The sequence below is a fragment of the Arvicola amphibius genome, chromosome 1 (assembly GCF_903992535.2).
Source record: "Arvicola amphibius chromosome 1, mArvAmp1.2, whole genome shotgun sequence".
NCBI classification, from domain to species: Eukaryota; Metazoa; Chordata; class Mammalia; order Rodentia; family Cricetidae; genus Arvicola; species Arvicola amphibius.
Genome location: NC_052047.1, coordinates 25555473 through 25568303, shown reverse-complemented (window position 1 = coordinate 25568303; position 12831 = coordinate 25555473). Strand labels below are relative to the sequence as shown.

The following is a 12831-nucleotide window of genomic DNA, read 5'->3' as shown; positions in this document are numbered from 1 at the left end:
GGGAGCAGATGATGGCACATGATGAGCTCTTAGCTCCTGGCACTGTGCTCCATTCTTTGCATATGGCATTTCTTAAACATGATTGCCTTTGCAATCTCTATGCAAATTGTGCAGTCAGTATTTGGAAACAAGTTTTTCCCCATAGAAAGCCTCTGTGAATACCAGTTTCAACTGCCTTTCTCAAGTTTCTCTGTGTAGAAGGAGGGGAAAACAGTGCCCTTTCAAGTTTAATCAGATCACAGAATTACTGTTATCTTTTACACCTTTAAGGTACCTTTAACTGTGAAGTAAAGTGCAAATTAGCAAGGAAAACATGTTTAGTTTTTTTGAATAAGATAGGGAAGTTTCTTTAGTTCACATCCAGCTGTTTTTTAGTCTCGACTTGTTCTGATTTTCATAGTGCTGACAAAACTTTTCTAAAATGAGGAATAGCTAATAAATATGAGGTACCAGTTCCTGCCACATTTTCTTGTTGATTACATACAGAGTGTCAAATACTATTCATATGAATAATGAATGTATTAAATAGTAAGCATATTATATATCTTTTGCCTATTATAGATACATGTATCTCTATGATACCTATATCTTTTTAAAGTTTAATTGACTTTATTTTACTTGGATTTTTGTCTATGTGTATTCTATGTACACCCACATGCATGTTCATTTGTGTATAAGTTAGTGTGTAAGTACTGTGTGTAAATGCAGAAGTGAAAAGACAACCTTAGGCATTATTTCTCAGGCTCCATGCATCTTTTTACTAGCAATTTATTGTTATTAAGACAGAGTTTCTTACTGTCCTGGAGGTTGTCATGTCGGTTAGTTTTCTGGAGCTGAGGCTCCAAAGATTTACCTGTATCTAACTCTCCCATGCTGGGATTATGTGCACATGCTGTCACACTCATTTTTGTTATTTTGATAATTACACATGTATAGAATATATTGCAATTATATTTGCCATTACCATCTCTTATCCCCTTTCCATTATTATTGGCTCTCTTCTCTTCTACTATCCCTCCTTCTACTCTTGTATCTTTTTTGTTTTATGTGGATCTTCTGTAGGCATCCATGACTGCTGAGTGTTTATGACTGAGACACCCTTTTTATATCCAGAAGACTGTTTCAGAGTGCTCTTCTCTATCTCTGGCTATATTTTTCTGTCTCTTCTGTGGTATTCACTGGGCCTTGGAAGGGCTGATAGAGATGTCTACTTTAGGGCTGAGCACTCAACCACTTTTTCTCAGCACTTGGACTAGTTCTGCAGTTCTGAGACTCTGTATTACTGACACCCATGGCAAACAGAAGCTTCTCTCAAAAATCTGTGAGTACAAACATAAATGTTTAGAATTCCACTTGGCTATAAGTGTAAGCAGGAAAATTCATTTTCAACATAATTTTTTATTTTGGAAATTATACATTATATATTTGATGATGAACACCATAAAGAAATCCCATACTAGCTCAGCAGTGAGTATAATAAAGGGTATTTATTTAGGGGTAGACTCATAGATCAATGTCCTCTGCTCAAATGGGGAACAACAATTGAATTCCGCAGCTGGAAGAGAGACCTGATGCTCTTTACATTGGCATTTATAATATAAGAGGCCATGTTCATGTGGGTGGGTAACTTAAAGGCTGAAGGAATTCCTACAGCACCTCCCCCTTTTGTTTAAATAAGAAAGTTCCTAAGCCTAATACAAAATTATATATAATAAGAACAAATATCGGGTATAAAAATTACATCCAGCATAAACAATATCAAACAAGAAACATGAAATAAATGTTTCAATAATTATCCTATCTTAAGGAGTTAAGATAGGATTATAGAATTATAAATAACTTGGCCAAGTCATAACAGGAAAGTGGCTACAACTATCTGGTCTTCAACCCCATCGAAGACCAGAGAAGGGAAATAATATTACTTGAGTTAACAGGAAGTGCAATCCAGCAGCTTCCAAAATATGCAACAAATGACATGGACAACTGGCTACCTGGGAAATCACCCAAAGTCTCATTTGCAATGTGGGAGCAACCAACTTTGGCTAAGGTAAGGCCTAGAGTAAATGACAGACCATTTCCAGAGGCAGAAAAATTTCCAAAACCGTCTTACCTTTTCTTGGCAAGATTTGACAGTCTTTTTATTTGTATACTTTTTGTCCTGTCCAGACATCATACATTTTAGCAGTGGTCGATGCATGGTCTTCTTGACCAAAGACCAGTTTTGCCAAGAAGTAAACAAGCTCCAAGTGGCGTGTCTTCAGTGCTCACTTTTTCTCAGGAATAGATGGGTGCTGCCTGGAGCAATCATGTCTGATATCAACAGAACCCTAAGTTATTTAAATGCCATATTCTACAGCTCTTTGAAGTGGTTAAAGATTACCTACCTATGCAGAATACAATATGTATCTAAAGAACCTGATTAGTCTAACTATAAGTATGACAACCATGGATGACTATTGACCTACAATTCTTAATACCTATATAACTTAAAGACTAAGACTTCATATTAGAATATTAAACAATCAGCTGTGTAACAAATGAGGACAATGACTTCAGAATATAAACAATGTATAAGTATCTGGATCAGAGGTAGAAATGTATATTGCAAAATGACAAATATATCCTAAAACTGTATCAACATACAAAATATCTTAAGCAGAGGTAGAAGCATGCATGCATATAATATGACAAAATAACTTTGCCTAGGTATACAAGTATTGTAGATGAAAATAGGAGCATATTCAATATAATTTAAGTTTGTATCAAAATACAAGAATCTATACCAATATAAATTGCCTATAAATAATAGCTCACAAGTATTCACTCCATTACTATTATTATTAGTGTGTTAGTGTGAGTAAACTCACACTAATCTATTATCCCATCCAATTTCCCTTCTTTTTTCAAAGAGATTCCTGAGCTTACATAATTTTCCCCAGCCCCCAACCCTACAACAGTTATAATCAAACCCTAAATTATATCCCTAACCCCAAGGACAAACTTTGTTGGGAGAGGGGACATTGTCTTCTAGAATTACTTCCAGCTGTCATGGGGTGATATTCTTTTCTTGGGATCCTGTGAAAGTAAAATGATGGTTAAGTTTTAGGATTACTATCTGGTATAATTGCAAATAGTCTCTGAGTATTCGGGAGGGTTTTTCTAAGGTTCCTATTTGGAGTTCTGGCCAGAATGTTGTAAATTAGTGTACTATTTCAGCTAACCAAGTTGGAACCATCTTGAGCAGCTGGTACCCAAAACAGGTCTTATCTTTGCACTATCAGCATCATGATGTCATATCAACCAGGTGGAGTTGTTGTTGTGGGGTCCCATCTTCTTCCTGGAAACTTCAAAGATTACTGTAGGAAAATTCATAGTTCATTGTGGAAGACTTAAACATTACAGACATATATTCAAGGAAAGGTATGATAGAGACAAACATAGGTATGGAGAAAAGTAAAATATTTTCTAAATTCTTTCTTCTTTTTGTTCCATACCAGATGGCTCCTGACATGACACAGAAACTCTGAAATTTTCTCTTAACAACATGCTTGGATTTAGAGAAGGACAGAGCCATTGTGCAACTCCAAAGCAAGGTTTGATTTTTGAGTGAATAATCCTATTATTCTATTTAAGATTCAGAGATTCTTACCCTCAGATGACTTGTCCTCATAAGTCATAATTTTCTTTGTTTGGTGATCCTATCTGGATAATTCTATTTTCTTCTTTAGGTGTATAGATGTCCAGGGTCTTTTGACTTTTTGAAGATGAGTATTTTCCTGCAAAGACAAAAACAGAACCCTTATGAGGTTTCCTTACCACCTGATTGTTTGTCATCTCTGTGGATGAGCCATCATTTCTCTTTCTCAAGAGATTTCTCTTTTTCAAACCGAATCATTATTAATTTTGATAGTGTCCAAACTTTTCTTCTCCTGTGGAAACAAGAGCAAATCCCCTTTTGCAATGTAAACCATCTCCTGGCTTCCATTGTGAGGTCAATGCATCCTTGAAATATACTGGCTGATTTAATTCTGCAGACTTTTCTATTATCTAATGTATCTCTGCTGCTGTTATCCCTTTCTCATTAGCGTTAAGAAAATTCAAGGTCAATAAAGCATTATGTAATCTATTTCTGGGGGTATATCCATCCCTTTCTGTTTGTTTAACATATCCTTTATAGTTCAATTAGATTTTTATTTTTTATTTTTTAAAATTATTTTTATTAAGCTCTACATTTTTTTCTGCTCCCTTCCCTACATTTCCCCTCCCCCTCAACCCTCTTCTAAGGTCCCCATGCTCCCAATTTACTCAGGAGATCATGTCTTTTTTCTACTTTCCATGTAGATTAGGTCTATGTATGTCTCTCTTAGGGTCCTCATTGTTTTCTAGGTTCTCTGGGATTGTGATTTGTGGGCTGGTTATTTTTGCTTTATGTTTAAAAACTACTTATGAGTGAGTACATGCGATAATTTTCTTTCTGTATCTTGGTTACCTCACTCAAAATGATGTTTTCTAGCTCCATCTATTTGCCTGCAAAATTGAAGATATCGTTTTTTTTTTGTTTTTTTTTTGTTTTTTTTTTTTCTGTGTGGTATTCCATTGTGTAAGTGTACCACATTTTTTTAATCCATTCTTTGGTCGAAGGGCATTTGTTTACAGTTTCTGGCTATAACAGACAATGCTGCTATGAACATAGCTGAGCACATGTCCTTGTGGCATGATTGAGCATCCTTTGGATATATACCCAAAAGTGGTATTACTGGGTCTTGATGAAGATTGTTTCCTAATTTTCTGAGAAATCACCACACTGACATCCAAAGGGATTGTACCAGCTTGCATTCCCACCAGCAATATAGGAGTATTCCCTTTACCCCATAACATCTTCAGCATAAGTTGTCATCAGTGTTTTTGATCTTGGTCATTCTTAACAGGTGTAAGATGGAATCTCAGAGTTGTTTGGATTTGTATTTTTCTGATGACTAAGGATGTTGAACATTTCCTTAAGTGTCTTTCAGCCATTTTAGATTCCTCTGTTGAGAGTTCTCTGTTTAGACCTGTACTCCATTTTTTATATCAAATTATTTGTGACCAATTTCTTGAGTTCTTTGATCTTTCTATAACTGCCTTACCTGTAGGATTGTGAGGTATACCTGTAATATGCTTTATATTATAATAAGCAAAAAACTGTTTCATTTTCTTAGAGACATCTACAGGACCATTATCCATCTTTATTTGTGCAGGTATACCCATGGTGGCCATCACTTCTAATAAATGTGTGGTTACTGAATCAGCCTTTTCTGAACTCAAAGCAGTTGCCCATTGAAAACCTGAAAACGTGTCAATGGTGTGATGAGAATTTTGGGTTACTCCCTGTAGGTGGCAGTGTTTGGTTATAGAAAGAGCAAGTAAGACATCTCTTTATAATCTCCTTAGCTTGTTGCCAGGTAATAGAAAACTCTTTCTTTAAACCTTTGCTATTGACATGATGTTTCTTATGAAATTATGAGGCCTTCAACACATTTCCAATCAATAATTGATCAATTTCTGCATTACCTTGTGCTAGAGGACCTGGCAGACCTGTATGAGATTAGATTTCCCTGCTAATCAGCTCCAATAATTTCCTCAATCATTTCAAATCTTTTTACTACTGTCTTTTGTAAAGCCTGAATCTCCTGGCCTAAAGTCTAGTGATTTTATTGAGACACCTAGACTCTGGTCCTCTTTCTTGTGATTCCAAGGTCTGAAAATTTTCTTTTAAAGATAACATCTCACCCTTGGACATTATTTAGAAAGTGTGCAGATTTCCTTCCTGGAGAGATATTCTGTTTGCTAACCCACTGTACCTTTTAAACAAATTTTGATTGTCAAATTCAATAGTATGAATTCTTTCAGATAATTTCTCAGTACCGTTTGACACTAACTGACCATACCAGTTAGGCCTTTAAGCCAGTCCACCCTGTAGGTATGGAGTTCAGATCCATGTGGGCACCAAATGATGATGAATGCTAAAAAGAAACATCACACTAGCTCAGAATTGAGTATAATAAAAGGTTATTTATTTAGGAGTAGACTCCCAGATCACAGTCCTCTGCTCGAATGGGGAAAGGCAACCGAATACCACAGCTGGAAGTGATACCTGACATATGCTTTACACCAGCATTTATAGCATAAGGGGCCACACACAAGTGGGTGGTTAACTTAAAGGCTACTGGCTGTAGGAATTCCTACAACATACATTATCATTTACCTTTTTTTCCTTTCTTTAAGCTCTACCATGTCTCCACTCTGAACTTTTTCACTTATTCTCTTCCAAATTCATGGCATTCATCTCTATCTATCTATCTATCTATCTATCTATCTATCTATCTATCTATCTATCTATCATCTATCATCTATCTATCTATCTATCATTATTGTATTCCTAAATATAAAAGTACAGCCTACTCAGTCTGTATACTGTTATATGTATGTACATGTCTTCAGGCCTGACCACTAGGTACTAGCTGAACAAGTGATGTTTTCTCTTGCTCTCATCATTCCTTAGTTTCATGTACTTCTCTGATAACATAAGAGATCCAACTCTAACAGCAAATTATCTGATACTCTTTGGCGTTTATAATCTTTGTACTCTTCTGCAATAATCTCTGAGTTTTAGGTGCAGTAGCTGTTTCATAGACATAGAAGCTATGATGGGGATCCACAACAATGCAATTTGATCAGTTGTGGTTGTGGTTTTCTGTAAAAGTCTCTGTTATAAAGACATTTCCTTGATGAGAGCTGAGACTTAGATGTAGGAAGAAAGAAACATATTTAGGATATCTTGGGGGATTTTTCTGCTTTTGTTAAGCAACATGCCTTTTTTTGGTGGGTTCTTCGAATTGATCTCAGGCACCCAGGTTTGCAAGCCATCATCCAGGACCCTGAACACTATTATTTTTGCATGTTAATGATTTTGGCTAAAGTATTATAAGGTTATTAATTTATTCTTTTTCTTAAAAGATAAGTTCTCACTATATATACCAACTGGCCTCAAATTCTCTAAGCTTTGCCAATATCTGCCTTCCAAATGCTGTTATTAAAGTAATGTGGCAACCAAGCTCAGCTCTCGATCTGTTTATAAAGCTAATTTTGCATGGTCTGAAGATTTAGGTTAAATGTGCATATTATATAAGTGTTTAGTTATTACCTTGAGTTCCTATCACTAAAACAAACATTCTTTACATTATAAATAATTCACAGTACAAATAGGCCCCGCGATGACATCTATCTGTAATCCTAGCTACTTGAGAGGCAGAGGAAGGAAAATTGTAAATTCCAGGTCAACCTAGGCTACAGTGTGTGTTCAAGACCACCATGAGCAAGTTTTTAAGACTATGTTCACAAATTAAACAATTAAAATAAAGGCTCCAGTTATAGCTCAGTGAATATATCTTGCTTAGCATGGGTGAGGTGCCAGGTTCAGGTTTCATACATACAAACATAAAAGAAGTAACTTGCAATACATATCTGGTAGTGTAAATACGCCTAAGAAACAATGGCTGTAGAGTTCATTGGCGCCAAAGGTGTGAATCTGATTCTAACATTTTACTAGAAGAACATAGTATCAAACTGCCCTCCAAATTCTTGTCTCTGAATCCATAGATATAAACTTCATCAGAGCTCTTAGACTTCATCAGAAAAGTTTGTGCTGTAGATAGTGGTTAACGCAGAAGTTTATAGCTGATCAAAGTTCGGAGAAGAAGAACCTATGGAGTACTCATCCTTAATTATCCTTTAGTGAGATGCCTATATTACACCCTTACCCCCAAGGCTCATGGAATTAATAGCATATAATGACAGGTGGAAAGATTCTAAAGATTCAGAGGTTCGGAGAATCGTCCAGAAACAGTATTTTCTGAACACAACAGGACTACCTCGCGTACGGACTCACGGCAGCTATGGTTGCCTGCATCAGACCTACACACGATCAAGCTGATCAATATTCTAGCATGGAGGGGAATGAGGGGTCAGCAGCCCCTATCCCTCACTCAAGAGTGTGTAGACAATTAACAGCTACTTGAGAGAGAGCTAGTTTTCTTTGAGGAGAATGGCTCCCTACTGGTGAACCATATTCTGGTGATGGGGCTCAGCATGTTATATAAAAGGATGTGAAGTTGAGAAAGAGTGGAAATGGATCTGGGAAAAATCAGAGGGAAAATGGGGGTAGTATAATGCATTGTGTGCATGTATGACATTCTTAAAGAATTAACAAAAATGATGTATTTTAAATAAATAAGTTATATCAAATTAATATAGGCAAATATGTATAAATTAGGAGCTTACACGTTTTGAGTTTGGGAGGAACGTCTCTTGGTATGAATCAGAAAATAAACTCAGCAGCAGAAAACAATATACTTAGTTGGAAAAAATTCATGCAAAATGAGCGAGTAAAATATTCTCCAAATAAATGGTTTTCATATTTGATCAGCTCTCTGTTGAATTAGGTGGGAACCTGGGATATGACCAGTGTGCAGGCAGAAGAAATCCTCATCTCCAAGCAAACTGAAATTCCAGAAAGTGCGTTCTATATTTTCAGTTCATTCAATGGCTGGGGGAGCCAGAAAGTGCTTTCCAAATTGCATTCTACAGTTTTCGGACACATCTTTGCATGCAACAGCTCTTCAAAATTAAATGATTTTGACACTCAGGCTTCTGTCAAGCAGGCTAAGAAGTTCTTAAGCCATAAACTGAAAACAGGCTCTTCTTCCTCACCTTCCCCTTTTAAGAATTCTTGTTCAAGCATTGGAAGGACACAGAGGACAGCTCCTCGATGTTGTCTCTCACATTACTTGGAGAGCACAGAGCACTCAATGTTCTCCAGGCTCTAGCCGGCCAATTCTGCCTTTCTTGGGTACTCCTAGCTTCTTTGTCATCTTAGAGGTGTTTACCCAGTCTCCTAATAAAGAGACTTTCAGCTATAGCCCTTCCCTGCTCCACTCCTGACCTCTGCATCAGCACACACATTCCTAAACCTAATTTCAAACATATTCCTGATGCAGAGGGGTGAAGGACACCAGGAGAATATGGTTTGCAGACACCAGCTAAGCAGGACTTGTAGGGGTTCACAGAGACTGAAGCAGCAGTCACTGTGCCTGTATGGTCTATGCTAGGGCTTTTGCATATATGTTGATAGATTGGTGTTTCTGTGGGACTCGAACAGTGGTTGTGAATTAAAGGCTATTTATCAATTCACAATGTGAAAGGTATGTTTCCTCAGGGAGAACAAGGCTGAAATGATTTTCACATGGTGATGTTTCTCCTCATTCCACTGTGCCATCATTTTAGTGGTGGCTCCATTCACCAAGAGACTCTGTTTTACTGTGTAGCATTAGCTTCTTACCTGGTCAGACTAAGCATGACATTGTTTGAGCTTTGTTCTGAGGGCACTATGGACAATTAACTCTGTGGGAGAAGAAAATCATCTGATGGACAGGGCTGTATGGCATTTTACCCCAGAAAAAAATGAACTTAGCCCTCAAACCATGTGGTATGTGAATGGAAGCTGAGTGGGAGTGGAAGTGTGGCTAGCAAAGTAGGAGGAATCAGTTCTGAGGAAACAGAAACAGCATCTCTCTACTCCACATTTAGAGAGAATGCCATTTAACAGACAAAGTGATTTGAACAACAAAGTTAGGTAATAAGGATATTTTTTATTAACTTTCTTTTCATAGATATTTAAGATACACCATATGTACAGCTCAATTCTGTATTTGATTTATTGATGAAAATACAACTATCAAATGTCACACATAATATATACTTGAGGGAAATGTTTTAGGTGTGTATCCATAATTCTCTTTGCAACTGATATTGAAAATCCCAACTGAGATGATTGGAAACTTTTGAAATGCGTTGGGTGGCTAGACATGAACTTACTTTAAAATGGGGCAGCCAAATTTTAAGAGCTATAAATGAGGTAGCAGAAACCAGAAAGTGAAGGAGACAAAAGAAAATTACAATAGATGCTGACGTTATGCAATCCATTATTTATCAATTTTGTTTCAACTCAAGGATCTTCCTAAAAATGTGTTTCATATCCCAAGAATGTTGTGACATGACTTCTGAATAGAAGCCTTTATTCAAAAAGGAAATCATATATTCTGCTGACATCTTATTTATTCTTTAAATTTTACTTCGAGTAAAAATCTGCAACTGGCATTGTTTCATCTGGTTGTATTTTTTACCTTCCCTTTTCAGCTTCCCAGAGTACGGGATCAGGTCTTTAGTTCCTCTGCGAATGAGATCTGTTTTGTAAACAATTGGTATGCACTGCTGACAGCTCTGACAGGTCTTGGAGATTCAAAACAAAGAAGGAATAGAAAATTATTGCTAAAATCTACATGGTTCCAAAAGTGTGAAAGACATTCCATAACAATATTTTATTTTATGTTGTTGCTCATTTGATCACAATCTTAGAAGGATCCATGTATACATAGTTATATGCCTGTTTTAATTGATAGAAAAGATTACCCCTCAAGTAGCCAGGATCTGTACAGTGTTGCCAAAATTATATTGGACAGAATTAAGCCTATAATTGCATTGTCTTTTAGGAACATCTTGTCCTTTTCCATGAAGTGATATGGATTGATGATTTTGCCATTCAAAGAGCTGCATCCTAGATATACCATTTTGGTTTGAAGAGACAGAGGGGAGAGGAAAAGAGAGAGGTTGGGACAACTTGTATCAAAATTGAAATTAAGTCAAAAGCAAAGCTATCCAAATGATGTTGAGTACCTCTAAGTGGAAGATCAAAATGAAGAGGAAGACTTTCTTTATGGAATGTTCAATATGATTGGTAGATGGCCAGCTATTTTTTTTTTAAGAACAGGTATCTTGCTGGACATAAAACCAGTTAAATAAAAGAATGAACCATAAAGGTGCTTCAATAAATGAGTAATGTCCATGTACATTACATATTATTCTATGTTTAAGTTTTTTCAACAATTTAAAAGTATGAAACTCATTTTCAGCTAGAAGGCAATGTAAAAATAGCCTTCAGTCGGATTTGGCCTGGTGGCGCCTGGCTTGCTGACATACTGTACAGATTATTAGTGGCCTGTTTTGGGAGATATGAATATGTGACATTTTCTTTGTTGATTCTTCTCTTGGAGAGAAGGCAATATGCAAAGTTATATACTCTATTTTAAGATAAGTGGATTTTGCTTGTAACTTATTACAATTAACTAATTGGTGATTTGATTATTTCCAGTGGGGATTTACCTGGTATTGCTTTTTTTCTACTGCAAGTTGAAGCATTTCTTGAAAACAGGATCTTTAAGTCTCAGGAAGAATTTAAAAGGCGCAGGAAGCAAATCAGGCTTACAAGCTCAGAAAGCTCTTGAGTCACAGTATTTACATTTCCCCTTCAGGGAAATATATAAGCAGTAACATTTCTTAGGAGATGAGACTCTAGTGCCAGTCAAGCTACCTGCAATTCCTTGTTCACAACTTCGCAGGAAAAGTCACATAATGCCTGGTTAAGGCAGAAGTCTTTGTGCGTGTAATTGGATGATAACTTAGTTTGGCTGGTCATAAAGTTTGTGCGTAAGACATTATTACAGGAGAATATTGGGAAGGTGAATGGGAACCAGAGACATTGCTGCTTAACAGAATAGGTCATACTTCAGAAGAGGTGGCCTGCAGGTCTTTCTGTATGAGAATAATTTGATTAACATTATGCTTTAAGTGGTTTAGTGTTTAGACCAGAAACCTGGAAAAAAAGGAAGATAAAAGAATGTACACCCAACACTTCTTTATTTACTTGTTAAAATATTTTTTTTTTCACATAGGAGTGCAGCACACAATGCCTGTCTTGTGCTGTATGCGCTACTATACAGTTCATGAGCTTCCGAGCTTCGGGCAAGGGGCTGGAGGTTGAAACACACAGAGACACACAGACAGAGACAGAAAAACAGAGACACGGACCTCTAGTCACTGGTAAGAAGCCCTCTATTCAATAGCACCATGGAGGCTTATATACCAACAGTCAGGAGGGCCAACAGGTGAAAACCTTATCCTCTGAACCTCAATGCCAAGGCAACACGTGCTCGCTTCAGCAGCACATATACTAAAACTGGAACGATACAGAGATTAGCATGGCCCCTGTGCAAGAATGACACGCAAATTTGTGAAGCAGAGCTGGTAAACAACTTTGACACAGTCTTTAGTAACTCAAATCAGAAGGAAAGTAAAGATCCCTAGCAGGGAAGAGCAGCTGGAGGCCAGGACTCCATAGGAGTCTAGAGGGGAGGACTGGTTTACAATATATTGCATGGGTGAGAAAGGGGAGCTTGTTAATAGTGTTCAGTTATTATGACATACTGGTAACAGGAAATTATATAGGAAGTTTGATTTGGGCTTACAGTTTCAGAGGTCTCAGTCCATACTTGTCTGGCTCCACCACCTTTAGGGCTGCAGTGAGGCAGAAATATTGTGGTGGGAAGCTGAGACAGAGTAGAGCTACTCACCCCATGTTAGTCAGGAAGCAGATACACAGACTGATGAAGAGGCTAGACGTGACATGCCCTTCTAAGGCATGCCCCACTCTTGACTTACTTTCCTCCAACCTGACCTTACTTCCCAAATCCTCAATAGTGCCCTTAAAAATTGTACATCCTTCAGTAGATTCAATTCATTCAGGAATCATAGTCCACTGTTCCTTCAATAACATCTCTTGTGAGAGGCCAAGACTTCAGCACAATACAAACCTGTTGAGGAGACAACCTCCTATCTGGTAGAATTCTAAACTCTTTTCCTTTAAGCGTAATATAGAAAATACAAAAGAGAATAAATTTG

At 37.1% G+C, this 12831-nt stretch overlaps 1 non-coding gene across 1 annotated transcript; it reads left to right on the top strand.

Moving 5' to 3' along the window:
• Nucleotides 1-12079: 12079 nt before the first annotated feature.
• On the top strand, nucleotides 12080-12189 carry LOC119806020. The gene has a single exon (XR_005284075.1). It is a non-coding gene; the product is annotated as a U6 spliceosomal RNA (small nuclear RNA).
• Nucleotides 12190-12831: the final 642 nt, after the last annotated feature.